This window comes from Odocoileus virginianus, chromosome 13, assembly GCF_023699985.2.
Source record: "Odocoileus virginianus isolate 20LAN1187 ecotype Illinois chromosome 13, Ovbor_1.2, whole genome shotgun sequence".
Taxonomy (NCBI): domain Eukaryota; kingdom Metazoa; phylum Chordata; class Mammalia; order Artiodactyla; family Cervidae; genus Odocoileus; species Odocoileus virginianus.
In genome coordinates, this window is record NC_069686.1 from 54,626,293 (window position 1) to 54,645,882 (window position 19,590).

Consider the following 19,590-nt stretch of genomic DNA (forward strand, 5'->3'; position numbering starts at 1 on the left):
ATTGCTATTCCCAAGTGACTGAAGCTACCAGCACTAATCACTAATCACATTCAGACCACATAAAGTGTAACATCCTTCCCCTGGTTTCTTTTCTAGCTGGCTCACAGCGAGAGATCTTTATTGGCCCTGACGAAGAGACTAAAGTGTGCTTAAACACTTTTGTGAGGGGTGATTCTGTTTTTCCTCCTTTGCTTACAATGGCATTTCTGTAGCCTTCTCCTGAAAGATCAGGAGAGAGAGAGAGAGAGAGAGAGAGTGTGTGTGTGTGTGTGTACGTGTCCATGGTTAGCCAGTCTGAACTTAAACATCTCTTTCTAGTCATTTTCCAATAAGGAGCAGCCTTTGGATTAGTTTCATGAGTTTCAATAAACCTTTTGATAGACCCAGTGGGCATATTTAAGGGACATTGTGCCAACTAATTCTTGAACATCAATTTAAGGAAAAGTATGTTTTCGAGTCATTTTAGAGAACTGCTGATGTATGCAGCAGAGAAACCACTACACTGGAGCCAACCAAGAGAAACTCCAGCCCACTCACATCCAACTGCGACTCTAGACTTTTACACAGTTGAAGGATGATTATCCTTCCCCCGCGCCCTCCGCACTCACTACTATACCTGGCGCCAGTTCTGATGTATGAAATGTTCCTACCTGTTGGTTGCATTGGTCTGCTTCTGCCATATTGCGTTTTTCCTCTGTGCCCCAAAGGACACAGCCAAGGCCAGACATTTTTCCAGGTGACCCTAAGGTCCCACTTTGTCCTGCGTTGAGGGATTCAGTCACTTCAGGCCTTTAAAAGTCTCTTGTGTTCTTTAGGGACATCCAGTATTCTTTTAATTCATCCCAGAATCCTGAAACCTTCATTCTTAGGCAATGTCCCATTTTATTTTGTGCACAATGAGGATTTTTCTTCCTTCACATAAAACTACTTGGATTTTTAAAAAGCCTCGCTGACATATTCAGTCTTCGCATTGCTAGATGATATAATCCCCACTTATTTCCTCTGTTTTAATCTCTAACCTTGCAGTCTGCAGTGCTGCTGATTATTTCAAAGAACCTGGTTTATGGCAAAAGAAATGCTCCTTGAAAGTCGTCTGTGAATCAAGTTTTTTTGAAAACCAAAATCTCTTTTCCTGTTTATTTACTGGGAAAGTTATCTCTACTTTCTAAATAAATGAAACCCAACTGTCTTCTGAGTAATTAGAGCTTTAAGTACCCCTCAGGAAATAAATGAATGTTCCCCACCAGACCATACAGCATCTTGTCCTTGGAACTCAGTCACTTTCAAAGACAATAAAGGGTGTTAGGAGAAAGACAAAGAAAAGATAGGAAATGGAAAGGAGACCAGTAAATAAGAAATATAATTAGCAAACTCCCTTTATTCCACTAATATCTATGGACGTCCCATGCACTAGATGTTCTGGGCAAAAGGGATGCGAAGATACATGGGATGACAGTACCTACATGAGAGAAGGAGCTCTGGCAACCAGTTCACAAAGGGCCACTGGTACCATGATGACAGTCTGCACAGTGAAGGAGGGAGGAAAAAAAGCAGGCACTGGTCAAGGCCCCCCGGTCAAAAAAAGGATTCAGAAAAGGCTTTCCTCCAGAGTCTCCAGAGATAGTGGATATTGGCCAGCCTTGAAATGTGGGAGGACATACTAGAGAGATGAAGACATGTGAGCCAGAACTCTGAGACACTGCTGCCTTTCTAGGCTCAGAATTCAGCCTGTTGCTATCCCCAGCTAAGCAGGCAAAATTAGTCCCAGGACCCCCGACAGATACCAAGATCCATGGATGTTCAAGTTCCCTATATAAAATGGCCTGATGCAGTCAGCTGGCCCTCTGTGGACACGGAGGACCAACCATAATGCTGGTACCTGTCTGCACGCTTGTGCCAGTTGCTCAGTCATGCCCAACTCTGCAACCCCTGAGCTGTAGCCCGCAAGGCTCCTCTGTCCATGTGACTCTCCAGGCAAGAGTACTGGAATGGGTTGCCATGCCCTTCTCCAGGGGATCTTCCCAACATGCTTACTGACTTGTGTTCAAGGTGTTGCTGGGCAGTTTTAATTTCCTCTTTAAAGCCCTGAATCATTTATATCCTGATTACTTTTAAGATTGCTTTTCCACCCTTCCCCCAACATTGTCACTGGATACTGCCCAGTTAAATCCACTGATGCCCCATTTTGCCTGGCAATAGAGAATTTCTTTCTCTTCAGTCTCCTTCCCCTTTCCTTCCTTATGTCTTTAAACTGTCTTTCAATTTTATCACCAGTTTTCCATTTTTGATGCAGAAGAAGACCACTAACTACTGCACCTAATATATTCTTAGATATAACCTCAATCCAGTGCATTAAAACGGTGGTCTCCAACCTTTTTGGCACCAGGAGCCAGTTTCATGGAAGACGTTTTTCCCGCAGACCATGGGGTTGAGATGGTTTTGTTTGAATGTAATTCACATGCATTAAATTTATTATGCACTTTATTTCTATTATTACATCAGCTCCACTTCAGATCATCATGCCTTAGATCCCAGAGGTTGGGGTTCCCTGCTTTAAAAGACTGTAGAAGGCAGTGGTATGCAGGGCAGTAATAGGTGCAATCAGCCTGTGGAAATTCACAGTATCTTCATTGTAGAACTGGGCTTTGATTATTCCTTATCCTACATGTGAATAAGTTCACAAACTCTTATTGAAGAAAGGCCCCATATAAAACCAGTATAGTTACCTGTACACACACACCAGCCCCTCTCCCCATTCTGAAAAAATACCCTGTGGTGTGTGGTTTGCAGATAATAGGTCAAAAGGCAATTTGTTGTTTCTTGTTCAGTTGCTGTCGCTAAGTCATGTCCAACTCTTTGGGATCCCACGGACTGCAGCACACCAGGTTCCTCTGTCCTGCACCCTCTCGGAGTTTGCTCAAATTTATGTCCAGGCTGTCCCTTCGATAGCTCAGTTGGTAGAGCGGAGGACTGTAGTTGACATTCAAATTTATGTCCATTGAGTTGGTGATGCTATCTAACCATCTCATCCTCTGCTGGCCCCTTCTCCTTTTCGCCTTCAATCTTTCCCAGCATCAGGGTCTTTTCCAGTGAGTCGGCTCTTCACATCAGGTGGCCAAGTACTGGAGCTTCAGCTTCAGCATCAGTCCTTCCAATGAATATTCAGAGTTGATTTCCTTTAGGATATAGACATCATCTTTCCCACCCATTGCAACCAAGAAAAGACTAGAAAGCCCATGTAAGATTAAGAATAAAAGCATCTTTGATTTCCATCTATGTGGTGACAGACCAAGCAATGGCCCAGGTGTGGGATGTGAGTTTACGGACATCAGAAAGCTCTGTCTGTCACCCTAAGGTTTAAGGAGTGGCTTTTGAAATTTTTTGCTTGTTTTTATTTGGGGGATTTTCTTTTTTGGGGGGCGGGGGAAGGCAGAGACAAAGAATTTAGAAGCATTATGAGGGTATTGGCAACCCACTCCATTATTCTTGCCTGGAGAATCCCAGGGACAGAGGAGAGCCTGGTGGGCTACATATAGTCCATGAGGTCGCAGAGTCAGGCACACTGAGGGACTTTCACTCACTCACTTACTCACTGTCTATTTAAAACACCCTTGCCCCAGGGGTGGGGCTGGTGTGTCAGGCTTCATCATTTTTCCAGTAGCTTCAGGATTCCAGCCCCCTGCTGGAATATCACTAGATTTGTTGTTGTTGTTTTTCATAAACCACTTTAATTGCACTGATTTTTGGTCAAAGGGCTTCTTTCTCCTCCCACCTCCCGCTCACCAGACATTCAAATACACATCAACCTCCCATTAGAAAGAGTAAAATAGCTGTTGACTATCCCAGGGGAAGTAGTGGTGGCTCAGTGGTAAAGAATCCACCTGCATTGCAGAAGACTCAGGTTTAATCCCTGGGTCTGGAAGGTCCCCTGGAGAAGGGAATGGCAGCCCACTCCAGTATTCTTGCCTGGAGTATCCCATTGACAGAGGAGCCTGGCAGGCTACGGTCCACAGGGTCACAAAAGAACTGGACAGGACTTAATGACTAAACAGCAACAGAACATTGGGAGATTTCATATTCGAAGTCCAGATTTTCATTTCTCTTGAAAAATCAGTTCTGACAACAGTGAGCCAACATGCTCACAGGATAAGATTGAGCTTGTGCCAAGGCAGGAGGCATAGTAACTGAGAGAGGGAAGCCTGCTGCTGGACTCCTGAACTGGGATCCTGGCCTTGCCTGGCTGCTCACAGCAGTGGGGCGTTGGGCGAGATGCTTAGCGCCCTGTGCCTCCCTTTCCCTATGTATTAAGTGGTGTAACTGATGGCACCCCTGGGAGAGGCCTTCCGCCTAGCCTTTAGGACAAGAACAAGTGCTGCCCAGATGTTTGTTAAATAAGCAGCAGCTGCCCCTCTCAATGAGCGGGTGCACTTGAGTCCACCTTCGTCCCCACTACCCACTCATGCCATCCTTGCAGTCGTGCTCTAGTTACATCCTTCCTAGTCGGCTTCATCAGCAATGAATTTTCTTCCCTGGCCTAGAAGCAGGTCATCCATCAGCCAACTCTGCGGAAAGAGGAAGTTTCAACAAAAATAAGAAGGAGACTAACGGGGTGTGTGTGGAGAGAAACTTGTACGTATTCCTAAAGTCCAGGTCCGTGTTCAGGTCCCCAGAGCTGTAAGTACAAAAGCCATAAAGCGATGGACTGTATTGTTTTCATTTCTGCCATACATCAATATAAATTAGCCATAGGTGTACATATCCCCCCTCTTAACCCTCCCTCCCACCCTTTTCCACCCCTCTCGGTTATTACAGAGCCCCAGATTGAGTTCCCTGAGTCAGACAGCAAATTTCCATTGATGTGTGGCAGAAATGGAACCAATATTGTAAGGCAATTATCCTTCCATTAAAAATAAATAAACAAAAACAGTGAGATATTAGGTTGGTGCAAAAGTAATTTCGGTTTTGCATTGCTGATCTTTGCCATTTGATTTTGGAACACATCCTTAAATAAATGTGGATATGTTATACATCAAAAAATAAAAAACGATGGGCAGATATCTGTTGCCTTGCGAAGCTGGCTTCCATGCATCCCCAAGGTGCCTGAATCATGGCAAGGTGGCTATTTGAGAAGCACCCTACCTGGTGTCGAAGACCTGGCTTCCAGGGCAACAATGGCAAGAGACTAGATCCTTTCACCCTCTGAGGATGTGCTGCCTGATGGGAAGGCAGGAAAGTGGGAAGAAGTGGGGAATTTGCTATGATTAATTTTAGCTCCTGGATGTAATACATCAGAACCATGGTTTTCTAGACTGTTGGAAGGCAGCATTAACTTCCTTTCCTTTAGTTAACTTGCTCACAGATCAAGAGGTTAAAGCTTGCTCTGCCTGTCATTAGCAGAACATTTGTTTCCAGTGTTACTGGGTGAAGGGCTTGGGTGTTTCTCCCCAAGGTCTCTCCAAAGACACTGGCCCAGGAGTCCTGCTGAAGGAGGCTACCGGTCACACGTAAACACACGTGCTGGTCCTTTGCACCTGAAGCACTGCTGCCCTTCCTAGGATGAACATCTTAGTGCTACCACAAACATTTTCCTTTTCTGCACCTTTTTTTTCCCCTTGAGGCAGGAGAAAGAGACCCTCTCATTATTTATCTTGAGTGTTTGATAGGCCTCCTTTGAGAAGGTCATTGTCTGCAACAGTAAAATAATCATGGGATTTCTGGAAAAGCTGGCAAAAGAAAAATGATTCATTATTTCAAGAATTATTTTGCCTTCAGTCCCCAAAATGGATGAAGGCTTCTAACAACATGTAAGAGAGAGTACAGCTTAACTTATTATATGAAAGGTTGCATTTTAAAGGGAAAAGGAGTTCAAACATTACATTTTTAGCTCTGCTGTAATATAACTGGGGTCAAGGCAGTCCATCTGTTACCCCCATGGTCTTCTGGATGCTATTGTACTATTCCCTTTGCAAAGGAGGCCTGCCTGCCCTCCTTCGCATCTCATCAGCTGGAGCTAATGAGATTGGAAGAAGTTTTTTTAGGTTCTATTCAAGCAGCTCCCCCCACCTCTGGTCCCTTTGGGAATGTCAGAACAGATAGTATACCCATCTATATGGGCTCAACTCGACCTTACATGTCTTGCTGTGACACATAAAATTGTGCATCTTCAGAGCACAGTGTATTTTGCTGATGGGGGCTGGGGTGGTTGTGTAGCTACTTAACTGCAAAGGATAGTGTAATCAAATAGACCAAAAGTTGTTTTATAAGCCAACTTATACAACATGTCTGGTACCAAGACACCTATTGTGTTGGGTTATTTTTGAAATAAAGTTTGTTTGGTATCATTGCCAGCCAGATACCCAGAATGAGGCAGCTTGACTGATAAAGATACTGACTTTTAAAATGAAAACTGGAGAAGCTAAGCGATCAATATGACCTTGAGTACTCATAAGCCAAATAACTTATGGAAATGATGCAAAGACCCTGTGAGCTCCCTTGCCTGACAGAAAGGCTTGAAATAATATTTTAAGAAAATCAAAAGCAGCCATCTCCTGGACCTTCTTTCCAGATTAGATCTGAAATGAAAGACCCTGAGTTACACAATTAGCTATTGATTTTTGCTGATCCATCTTTAATTCTCAGAGCAATCGAGTTGTGTTTACACAGTCGTGGTGGGCAGGCGTACTTCACTTGGAGCAAGGCGCCTTTCAGTTCTGCATTAATTTAAACATTACATTGTTCTGGGCATGTGAGACAAAAATAAAGTTTGTTTTTATTGTAGTGGATCGGTGACGCAAACCTTGTAAGGTTAAGCCAGCCTAGGTGGTTCATGAAGAGAATCCCTTTTATAAAGCAAGAGTCAGTTTGCCAATTGAATATATTACTGGTGGCAGGGAGAGAATAAAAAAGCACGTGGATGCTGCAGGGTACTGGAATGTTGTCCAAAGTTGGCTGCAATTTAATCTCCTTACAGTTTTATTTCTTGATTTCACACACTCAGTAATATTTGTGGGTTTATCACCCAGATAGTCTTATTGATGTCTCTAAGAATGTCATCATTGTCCTGTTTACACTTTCACTTAAAAGCACCAAAACGCATCACCCAGCTTCCCCTGTCTTCAGGAGATAGAAATCTGAATTTAAGCAGCTTTCTGGGACTGGCTCAGGCCAGGAAAGACTGCACTTGCTGGTTGAAGGACACACTTTAATAAAAGGGTAGAGTCAGCGTTGGTGCCATTTATCACAGGCCTGATCTTTTCAATAACATCGCACCCCAAGATACAAGCTTATGGTCTCGGCTCTTGCTCTTGAATTTCCAGAAAGTGATGGCAGCTTCTGCTTCACCCAGCCACAGGCCAGGCCCACCTGGAGGCACAGAAGAAGGCCCAGGATGCTCAGCAGAGCTGCCCGACCAGGGTGGCCGAGGGATGTGAGTCCACTGGTCTCTGCTCTTGCCAGAGAAGGGAAATTGCTTTTGCCAAAGCAGATGGTAGTCAGCCATCCATTAATCTAAGGGCCATCCTGGTTTTTATGAGGCTATCCTGGAATCCCAGAAACCATGTGGTTCATTGGTAGAGAACTCGCTTGTCAGTGTAGGAGACTCAGATCTGATCCCTGAGTCAGGTAGACCCCCTGGAGAAGGAAATGGCCATCCACTCCAGTATTCTTGCCTGGAAAATTTCATGGACAGAGGAGTCTGATAGGCTACAGTCAATGAGCTCACAAAAGAGTGGGACTTGATTTAGTGACTGAACAACAACAACAGTGCTCCTGCTAGTGTGTCCGGGACTGGAAAGCAGCGTGGCTTTCACAGCCCAGATGAACATCAGAATTGATCTTATTTTACATGCCTCTTCAGCATGGAAAAATAGACATTATGAAAACTGAGACAAGTCTATGAGCTCTGAAATGGAATTATGTATTGAAAATAGACCTGATAGTGACTTTGTTCATTGATATGCAATCAATAGCAACTCCAACATGTAAAATATTGGGTCAGAATCAGAAGAAGAAAGAAGAACCAAATTTAATGCCTGTCTTCCAGAAGTGTGTCATCGAATTGAGAAGCAGGACATGGATATGAAAAGAAGCTATACAATAGAGTGAATATAAGTTCAAGATTGAAATGGGTAATTTGGCCACTTAGGCCAGGAATTCATAGAAAGACCCCTGTGGACGAGGTATTGGAGAAACAAAACCAGCAGATGTGAATAAAAAAGAGAGGAAAGGATCAAATTATAAAATGTTCACTTCAGTTCAGTCGCTCAGTTGTGTCCGACTCTTTGCAACCCCATGAATCACAGCACGCCAGGCCTCCCTGTCCATCACCAGCTCCCGGAGTTTACTCAAACTCATGTCCATTGAGACGGTGATGCCATCCAGCCATCTCATCCTCTGTCGTCCCCTTCTCCTCCGGCCCCCAATCCCTCCCAGCATCAGGGTCTTTTCCAATGAGTCATCTCTTCATATGAGGTGGCCAAAGTATTGGAGTTTCAACTTCAGCATCAGTCCTTCCAATGAACACCCAGGACTGATCTCCTTTAGGATGGACTGGTTGGATCTCCTTGCAGTCCAAGGGACTCTCAAGAGTCTTCTCCAACACCACAGTTCAAAAGCATCAATTCTTCGGCGCTCAGTTTTCTTTACAGTCCAACTCTCACATCCATACATGACCACTGGAAAAACCATAGCCTTGACTAGATGGACCTTTGTTGGCAAAGTAATGTCTCTGCTTTTTAATATGCTATCTAGGTTGGTCATAACTTTCCTTCCAAGGAGTAAGTGTCTTTTAATTTCATGGCTGCACTCACCATCTGCAGTGATTTTGGAGCCCAAAAAAATAAAGTCTGACACTGTTTCCACTGTTTCCCCATCTATTTGCCATGAAGTGATGGGACCAGATGCCATGATCTTAGTTTTCTGAATGTTAAGGTTTAAGCCAACTTTTTCACTCTCCTCTTTCACTTTCATCAAGAGGCTTTTTAGTTCCTCTTCACTTTCTGCCATAAGGGTGGTGTCATCTGTATATCTGAGGTTATTGGTATTTCTCCCAGAAATCTTGATTCCAGCTTGTGCTTCTTCCAGCCCAGCATTTCTAATGATGTACTCTGCATATAAGTTAAATAAGCAGGGTGACAATATACAGCCTTGACGTACTCCTTTTCCTATTTGGAACCAGTCTATTGTTCCATGTCCAGTTCTAACTGTTACTACTTGACCTGCATACAGGTTTCTCAAGAGGCAGGTCAGGTGGTCTGGTATTCCCATCTCTTTCAGAATTCTCCACAGTTTATTGTGATCCACACAGTCAAAGGCTTTGGCATAGTCAATAAAGCAGAAATAGATGTTTTTCTGGAACTCTCTTGCTTTTTCGATGATCCAACAGATGTTGGCAATTTGATCTCTGGTTCCTCTGCCTTTTCTAAAACCAGCTTGACCATCTGGAAGTTCATGGTTCACGTATTGCTGAAGCCTGGCTTGGAGAATTTTGAGCATTACTTTACTAGCATGTGAGATGAGTGCAATTGTGAAGTAGTTTGAGCATTCTTTGGGATTGCCTTTTTTGGGGATTGGAATGAAAACGGACCTTTTTTAGTCCTGTGGCCACTGCTGAGTTTTCCAAATTTGCTGGCATATTGAGTGCAGCACCTTCACAGCATCATCTTTCAGGATTTGAAATAGCTCAACTGGAATTCCATCACCTCCACTAGCTTTGTTTGTAGTGATGCTTCATAAGGCCCACTTGACTTCACATTCCAGGATGTCTGGCTCTAGGTGAGTGATCACACCATCTGGGTCATGAAGATCTTTTTTGTACAGTTCTTCTGTGTATTCTTGCTACCTCTTCTTAATATCTTCTGCTTCTGTTAGGCCCATACCATAGTATTAAAAATGATATGGAATTAGAGAAAAAGAGAAAAAAATCCAACTTAAGCCTGTTAAATATAGGAGATAACTAGACCCAGAAAGATTAAGAAAGGTGAATGTAAATAGTTATTAGTTATCCTCTGGAAAACATTGGCTTGAATGATCGTAAAGACTAAAAATGGAAAAAGATCAAAAGAAGATAAGCAAGTTAAGGAATTATTTAAAAATTAGGATTAGGGTAAAGGGATACAGTCAGAACTTTGAGTTTGTCAGGATATTTGTGTTCTAAATGCCGTTATCAGACAAAATCAGTGTTAGTCACTCAGTTATGTCCAACTCTTTGCAACCCCATGGACTGTAGCCTTCCAGGCTCCTCTGTCCATGGAATTATCCAGGCAGGAATACTGGAATAGGTTGCCATTTCCTTCTCCAGGGGATCTTCCTGACCCAGGGATCGAACCTGGGTCTCGCACATTGCAGGCAGATTCTTTACCGTCAGAGCCAGGGCACCCATAAGACCAAATATTAGGCTGGTTAGCCTAGTCAAACAGTTCTCAGGCATCCATCTCCTAATATGTCTGAAGTTTTGTTCTCTGTTGACATCATATTAAACGATCTTTAGCATGCTCCTTCCGTGTGAATGGTAACTTTGTCTCATGCACCTCTGACATCTCCAGTATAGTACTACCCAGTACATGAAAGGTGCTCAACAAATGTCTCTTGAATGAATAAATGATGTTGCAGGAGCAGCATAATCCCTACTTAAATATTTAGTAAATCCAGGTCCAGAGTTGACATAGGGATTATCACTACCGTGCTGTGGCAGAGCAAAGGATGGAACCTGGATCAAATGTGGATTCCCATTGGCATTCTCCCACCTAACACATCCTTCCATTTTAGAACCCCTGGTGCTTACTGGGTAATGAGGAATAAGAACATCTTACAGTGGTGTGCAACACAATATACAGCTTAATGTTTCTAAGTCTTTAGAACAATTCCAAGAAATCTTCTCTTGAGAAGAAGGATCAGTAAACTGGTACTGATTCTGAGTTGCTCTGACACTCAGGATTCGATATGTCAAACATCCATGGGAAATAGCTTTATCTAAAGCAAAGGCTGACGGGCCCTAGAACTGAAATAGAAATTGCGTTGGGAGATGAATAGCTTAAACCCGAGTGGAGGTAACACTTCCATCCACAAGCATCAGTCTGTCTCCAGGTGACCCTTAGTGCTCAGTCTCCCTGATTCCATGGCTATTGCACACCACCTAGATAGATTATGTGCCGCAGTGCACTGTGACTCCCAGATGCACTACCAACTTGTGTTAGAAATACTTCCAGGTTGCCTAATTATTTGTAGGCTAATGAGTAATGCAAAATGCAGAATGTTTTCCCCTGGTTTTAACCCTCATAGCATTTTGGTTGTTGTTCAGTCGCCAAGTTGCCTCCAACTCTTTGCGACCCCACAGACTGCAGCACGACTGGCTCCCCTGTCCCTCATATCTCCCGGAGTTTGCCCAAGTTCATGTCCATTGAGTCAGTGATGCCATCCAACCATCTCACCCTCTGTTGCCCCCTTCTCCTCCTGCCCTCAATCTTTCCCAGCATCAGGGTCTTTACTAGTGAGTCTGCTCTTTGCATCAGGTGGCTGGAGTATTGGAGCTTGAGCTTCAGCATCAGTCCTTCTAATACTTCATAATAAAAACTTAGCACTTTCAGGTACATTTTTATGATGTCTGTGATGATGGTGGTTTTGGAGATGTTTCTTTGGAAGGAGAACATCCATGAAGAAAAAAAAATAGTATAACCTTTTTTTAATGTTCGTCTGATTCCCACCCCCCCAAAAAGTGTTTTTTTTTCTGTGTTTTTTTTTTTTTTCTTGAAAGAGTAGCTCAAAGTCTATTACTCCAAGGTGAAAACATAGAATTATTCTTCTGGAATACACAACTGGTGCCTTCATGCTGTATTTCCCTCTGACAAAGTTCATGGGCTCTTTACTCTACAAATACACTGACATCTAAGCCAGTCATGGCCCAGCTCACTGGACAAATAGGTATACTGTTTAAGACATAAAATGATGGAAAGGTTAGAGAAAAAAGTCTAATCAATATTTTAAGGCAAGTGAGTAGCATATAAATTTATTTTTATCCATAATGGTGCCTATAAATGAAAGGCCAGAGGTTTGATGCCCTCTCTCTCATCGGCTAGAATCATTAACCTGACACTAAGTTAAACAGATTCAGAAGTTCCAACCCAGAACCTGCTCAGTTCTCATTCCTAAATAAACATTTTAGTTATTAGTATTGTCCTTGAAGAAGAAAAATAAATTTAACAGCATGGCTAAGAATGTTCTGTTTAGTTAATTATACAAACAGCTATCAATGAGCCGGCTTATTTCCCAGCTCTCAAGAAGTCACTATGAAACAGGGCAAATTTCACTTTTGGAGAAACTGACCAATAGTGATCAAGTCTGATATATTAATTCAGGTGATTAACCTGTATTTTAAATTAAATTTGTAGATCCACCCACCTCCTAGAAAACAAAAATCAAAAACTTCAGGGTTTCAAATGGGCATTTCAAGTCAGGGCACTAATGTTAGAGAAGTCACGAATGTGTCCTTTGCATGTTGATATCATCATTTTGCCCAAGCTTGTGATTATATGCCTTTCCTTTTCCCAGATGCCTTTCTCTGCCATAGACAAAGTTCGTGATTTTCTCTATATTCCTTTTTTTTCTCTTCCTACTGAGGGACCTGATCCCACATCTTCCCCATTTTCCATGTGTGGGAACATTTCCCGTCTCTTTGATGAAATAACTTCACTTTCTTCCCATCCTTTTGATCTGGTCTCTAAAAGGCCTTGGCAGCCACTGTTTATCTTCAAGCTGAGTTCTTTTTTTTTCCACAAGATGTATTATTTTCTAACAACCCTAACTAAGATTCCTATTGCACGTCTCTCTGCTTGCTTCCCCGCCCCCCCAAAAAAAGTAAGCTCATTTTTCCTCTCTGAGTTCAGGGGTTCTATCAGAGGTCACTGGAAGTCATTGATCATGATAAAGAACAGTGATACAGTTAATACTATACTCATAAAAGCGCATCTCAGCCGAAAATTACTCTTTCACCTAATAAAACCAGTTTGCCCTGGAGATACTGAAGACTCTTCAGGACCTCAGTAAGGAAACAGAGTGCCCCCAAGTGCTGAATCATATCTCCTGGTGTGTGGGTGGGTGGAGAGAGAGAATGGTTCTCTAATACTGATCCGGCACATTAATTTTTCAGAAGGGCAAGCAAAGAGTAATGTGTCCGGTTGAGGTAATAGAGGGAACTGAACACCAAGGGAAAGTAATTATCCAAGTTGGAGTTTGACCAGGTTAACCGGGTCACCACCACAACTCTCAAGAAGAGTCTGGGGGGCCTTCCATGTTCACCAAAGGTCACTGTCTATTTTTACCTCTCATTCAGAAAGCAGCTCCACCAGGAATACAGAAAGAGGTGGTATTAAAGAAGAGATTAACTGTGCCTCTGAGAAAAATGACTTCAGCTGCAAGGTTTCCCTTGAGGTTGGCCTGCCCCCAGCAAACATCACTTAAGAGACTTTGAATATGCACAAATCTTCAACTAAGAGACCCAGTATTAAAATACCTCCTCCCCATTCCCACAGGGATGTAACACATAATCATCTTCCTGGTGCCCAAGATTTGCTCATCAGGAAAGGGATAGGGGAAATCACACCTTCCACTTCAACTCGAAGCTCAGGATTAGCCAGCCGTCTCCTCTGTTTGATCCATCACCTGTTTATCTCATGTGCTAAATCCCCTACCTCCTACTGCTTCACCCATGAAAAATGCACTCTGTCCAAACCAACTCTCTGCAGTCTCCAAACTTTTCATCTTTTTGGCCCCAGCGCACATATGATCCTTTAGTTAAAATCTGCATCATCACACGTAATGAGAAATGTGGGGCGATGGTGGGACCGTGGCGGTGACACTTCTTCCCCATTTGGGGAGGTGGTTCTTTCCATGTGGCAGTTCTCCAGGATAACATTTCTAATGTCTCTAACCTCCATTCAGTCCATTCTCCTCAGGAGAAGGAGGAATAACTTGTTTAAATAACAAATTAACAGATGCACACTTCTATATATAAAATAGACGTTTTTTGCTTTTTTTTGCTAAGTCGCTTCAGTTGTGTCTGACTCTTTGCAACCCTATGGACTGTAGCCTGCCAGGCTCCTCTGTCCATGGGGTTCTTCAGGCAAGAATACTGGAGTGGGTTGCCATGCCCTCCTCATAGAATAGATGAACAACCAGGACAGACAGCCTGGGGAGCTCTGCTCGAGTCTGTAATAGCCTATATGAGAAAAGAATCTGAAAAAGGACAGATAGATAAAATGTACAGATATATAAGTCACTTTGCCATACACTTGAAACTAATGCCACATTGTAAATTAACTATATTTCAATTGAAAAAAACTAGCAAGCTTAGGAAGGAAATGGGAAAGCTTAAGTCCACCTCCTGCTGTCTGCCTCCTCCCTTCTCAAGCCATGCTGGCTGTTAGAAGCACACGTAATAATTTGTTCCCTTCATGCTGTAGGTTTTAGAAGAAGTCACTTGCCCCCAGACCAGGGCTACCAGTTACTAAGTCCATCTACTTCTAGGGCCACTGCTAAGAAACTCACTTCTCTAAAGATAAAACTTCTTTCTCCTTAGAGGCTTTCTCAATAATAAAGCTGATGTTTTCGCCTTCCATCAGCTTTTTTTTTTTTTTTTTTGGTCTCTTTCTTCAGTTCATTCAGAACTAAAGGTGGGGAAGAGAATTATTTATTGTATTACCTGAAATTCCAATAATGGATGCATAGAAGATGCACAATTAAGAATACTTTAGAGTCTTGGAGTTTTATAGACTGGGAAGATCCTTTATAAATTTTTTAAAGAAACTAAGGTTCAACGGGGCCACGCAGCTATTTAATACAATGCCGGGATATGAACACTGGTTTCCAAATACCCAGCCTTGTGGTGGTAACCCAAGTTCCACACAGAGCCCACCCAAGTTCTGTGGTCAGGCCTTTGCTTCTTGAGTCCTGACTCCCTTTTATTAGCCATGTGTATGTGGCTAAATATTTCAACCTCTCTACTCTCTGTTTCCCCAGGTGTTTAAAGCAGATGAAAATAGTACTATCTCATAGGGTTGGTATAAGAATTAAATGAGATAATTCATGCACTGCAGTAAACCCAGTACCTGGCACATAGTAAAACACACTGTAAAAGCACTTTCTATATGTAGCTATTATTTTCTTACCCTATGTCTTGTTGAACTGATTGTCAGTGAATAATTATGGCAATAGAGAAATAAGAAATCTGTTGAGAAAGGTACTGTTTAATTTGTGCGAAAAGCTCTAGTTCTCTTGGCAAATATTAGTGCCCAGCTGAGGAATGATGCTGTGTTTGAATTCCACAAGTAGAGCTGAATCTCCTCCTGACACTTTACAGTAGACATACTAACCAATATTTTCAGTATATAATCAACAGATGGAAACTTACTTGAAATAATAAAACAGTAGCCTTCGTCATAGAACACTAATCCATTGTGCTATTTCATGAATTTGCTACTTATTTCTCCTTGGCTGTGGGCTGAGTTTCTGACTGTACACGGATAACATGTCTCTCTGAGGCTGATCTCATCATACATATATTTACTCCAGTTTTACTGTATCACCTTATATATTCTCCCCTCTTTTCCTTATGAAAAGGGGACATGCCACTTTCTATTTTATTCCTCCCTGTGTTCAGGTTGTTGGTTTTAGGCAGACGCTCTACTTCATGATTATTGTTGACTGTTGGGGCGGTGGGGGTGGGGGGGAGGGGGATGATATGTGCTTCTGTTTTGAAAATCAGGAAATCAAGTTTCCAGGTCTAATTTCACCTGTATTTGAATTTGTCTGAACCACAGTTTCTGTAAATACTCCATGTAAAATACAGCTGACACCAGCCTCCCTCCCCTTCCAGGCTGATGTAAGAGCAAAGTGAGATCATAGATGGGAAAGCTCTTTAGAAATAAAAGCTACTTATTATTTATAGCCCACGGCAGTGCTCGTCATTCAGTTGTGTTCGACTCTTTGCGACCCCTCTGTCCACGGAATTCTTTGAACCCCTTGGGATAGGCATAGCTATATGTTTCTGTGTTTTAAGTGATTCTGTCCATTACAGAATCTTAAAAGGCAAGAGACAGATTATCTGGGCAACTGCTAGACCCAAGAGAGACAATGGAATATCTACAGATATGGTGGGGGCACATGAAATGGAAACTTCTTGGAATGCCCTCCTTCTTACTTAGTATACTTCAAAAGCATTCCAAGAGCCCCCTCTTCTATGAAACTCTCTCAGAGAATCAGGACCACATGATTATTCACCTAGTAATTGATTTGATTGATTATTTGACTAAAAGGAATCAAATTAGTAAAGGGATAATTACCAAGGGATTTCTGGAGAATATGACACCATCTACTTTGTGCTTGAATGTTAATAATGTTGTTACACAAAGGACAGGAAAATATTTAGGAATAAGCAAAACTATTTTAAACTTGAAAATATAGTCTCACCCTTTTTAGCCCAACTTTTGTTCCCAAGTACAGTGAAAAGCCCCACCAAAAAGTGAACCGTACAACTGTTGCCACCTATAGGTGGCAAGTGTAGTATATTCATTTTATCGTAATTTCTATGATGGACACTATACAAAGGAAATGACAGTGTTATGTAGAACCCATGCAGTCTTCATCAGGAATCTTTACTAGGTTTGTTATTAATACTAACACTTTTGTTGTGTGATTCTTATTTCAGATGCTCCCTTTAAAGGTAATATGGGCTGATAGATGTGAAGTTCTTTTCCAGGATAGATGTTAAGAGCTTGGACTCTGCAGGCAGACTGCCTGGATCCAAATCCAGATCCCACCAGGAAGTGCTCCATAACCTTAAACAAGTTACTTTCTCTAGCCTTGATTGCTTGTAAGCGGGGAGAACAATGATACCTTATGCCATAGTACTGATGGGGAATGAAAACAGATAATCCATGCAATGTGCTTAGCCAAGCATCTGTGCAGAGCAGGCACTTCATTGTTGTTGCTGTTGTTGTTCAGTCACTCAGTTGTGCCCCACTCTTTGCGACCCCGTGGACTGCAGCATGCCAGACTCCCCTGTCCTCCCAGAGCCTGCTCAAACTCAAGTCCATTGATTTGGTGAGGTGATACCATCCAGCCATCTCACACTCTGTCATCCCCTTCTCCTCCTGCCTTCAATCTTTGCACGATCAGGGACACTTAATTAAATACTGTTATTACCATGATTAGTTTTCAAAGCACCTTCACATGCATTTGTTACCAACGGATGTGCACTATTGTTACCGAAATGGAAGTCCAGCTGCCCACTGCTCTAAAGCCAATAAAGAGGCAAGGCTGGTGGAAAGGGTAGTTTGCTTTATTTTGGAGACCAGCAGCCTACGGAGGGTGAGGGGGGTGGCTGTGGCAGACTCCTGTCCATAGGCCAAATCTGTCCCACTCCCCCAACCCCCTAGACTGTCGGTGGGCTAGAACATTCACAGGCAGAGGGAGGGGGCTACCTGCAGAATCAACACAGGCAGCTCTGACCGGCATTTTGAAATTGGTCATGGGATGGTCTTATAAGCATCATCTTGGTTGTTTTATGTACAGTCAGTCTTCAGTTCCAGGGTCAGTTTATTCCCATTTTTTGAAGCCAGTTTATGTCCTGGCTAGAGTCTAGTCATCAGGCAGTTAACTTCTTCCACCAAATAGCGGTTTCAGTATCTATAAGACAGTTCGGATATGGCGGTATCATATGGCTCAGAATATTATCTATAGCCCTTGAGAAAGAACTAAAGGGCTTTAACTTTGCTTACTGACTAAACTATTATGGTTTCATTTGATTGTTTTCCTTTGCTTCTGGATTTTCTCATTTCTTTAATTAAACTTATCCTTTGGCTAAAATTTTTCTACTGACAAAAGACAGGTGGAGGACATTGGGGAGGGGAGTTTGGACCAAAGGGTCCTGTTCTATTTCACTATTTTGTTACCATTCAACAGATCCATCCTAAGCACAGTCCTGTTGGACCTTAATCCCTCCTTATGTTTTAAATTTAAATGTTTTGTGACTTCAAAATTAACATACCTGAGATCTGACAAGACAATGTTGAGGCTGGCTGGGTATACTTCTAATTCAAGGAAGGAAAGTAAGCTACTTCACTGTTTTTATTCTTAGCTGGTAGGACCACTGGAGAAACCAAAGCCAACAGCTAAAACTCTGCTGATGCTAGAGAGAGCTGAACCCATCTTCCATTCTCCATCGAGAATCTGCTGATGGTTAGCATCGGGCTAGATTTTTAGGTTGTGAGAGAAGGCGTATGAGGGGGTCAGCTATTACCTGTAAAACAAAATCACTAGCTCAGGAGTTCAAACACTGCAAAGATTACTACTTGACATTTGCAGTGGGGGTTTGTTGTTTTGTTTTTTTCTTAATCTAAGTAAATAATTAAGATTAGAGAACTTTAAATACAAGCAAATATTGTGCCCTTAACTTTAAAATCAAAGATCTGGACCCAATCTGGACTCATGTTTCCGCACGGCACCAATGAGCTAGATCTCAGTAGCTGCTCCTGCCTTTAGCTGAGGCACATACTCTTGAGCTGACCACAGTCCTCACCAGCCCCTACAGCTCCCCAACACCAAGGTCGAATGTCAGTGTCCTCCCTGTCACTCTTGCACTGATGATGTTCTCACAGTCCAGAATATTTGGTACCCACCCCTCATCAAAACTGTGAAAACAAATGGAAGACCGAGAAGGCATGTGATTTTATAGTGGGCCATTCCTTAATTTCCATTGCCTCCTCGGCCAGTGTAGGCTTTTGTTGAAAGAACCAAACCTACAAGTAGGAAACATTTAGAAAACAAGATGCATTGTTTTGTCCCATAAACAGTGGGTGTTCTCATGTAAATAACCCTCTCCCTCTTGTTTAGTCACTAAGTGTGTCTGACTCTTTCATGGCCCCAGGGTCTGTACAGGCTCCTCTGTGCGTAGGATTTGCAGGGAGGAATACTGAAGTGGGTTTCTGTGTCCTTCTCTAGGGGATCTTCCCAACCCAGGACTCACACCTGGGTCTCCTGCATTGCAGGTAGATGCTTTACTGTCTGAGCCGCCACGGAGGCCTGCAGTTTTATTCATCTCTGTATCCTCAGCACCAAAACCTTCCACCTGCCTCACGATAGCTTCTCTCGTGAGTGTTTATTGAATGAATTTGAGATCCACAATGACCAGAAATAGGCGAGAAAAAGAATTGTGGTTCTTGAATAAGAAAAAAGGGAGAAGATATTCAGGTGAGGAGGAAATTACATTGAATGCCCTTTATTTACCTATATTTAGTATAAGCAAAGTTTTTCTACCCCCTCCATGTATTTTTCACATTGTACTTTATAATTGCTTTTAAAAGAATGCTTAAAATTGGCACAGCATGAAAACGGGCTGCTACATGAAGTTGTTCCTAATTATGGGGCCACTTTTCTGTAATCACCTAGGAATCTCTTCATCAGCCCATCTCTGGTCTCGAGGTAGCCATTTCAGATTGAAAATTAGCTCTGTGAATAGTGCTCCTATGTTAATAGTATAATGAAATAAACACCACTTCAAGGATGATTTTCAAATATTCCCACTGAATTACGCCATTTCCC

At 42.5% G+C, this 19,590-nt stretch overlaps 1 protein-coding gene across 10 annotated transcripts in view; it reads left to right on the forward strand.

The window, feature by feature from the left end:
• NCKAP5 (NCK associated protein 5) overlaps nt 1-19,590 on the forward strand; it is a 1,117,154-nt gene that overhangs the window by 1,094,213 nt on the left and 3,351 nt on the right. The gene's annotated exons all lie outside the window — the stretch shown is intronic.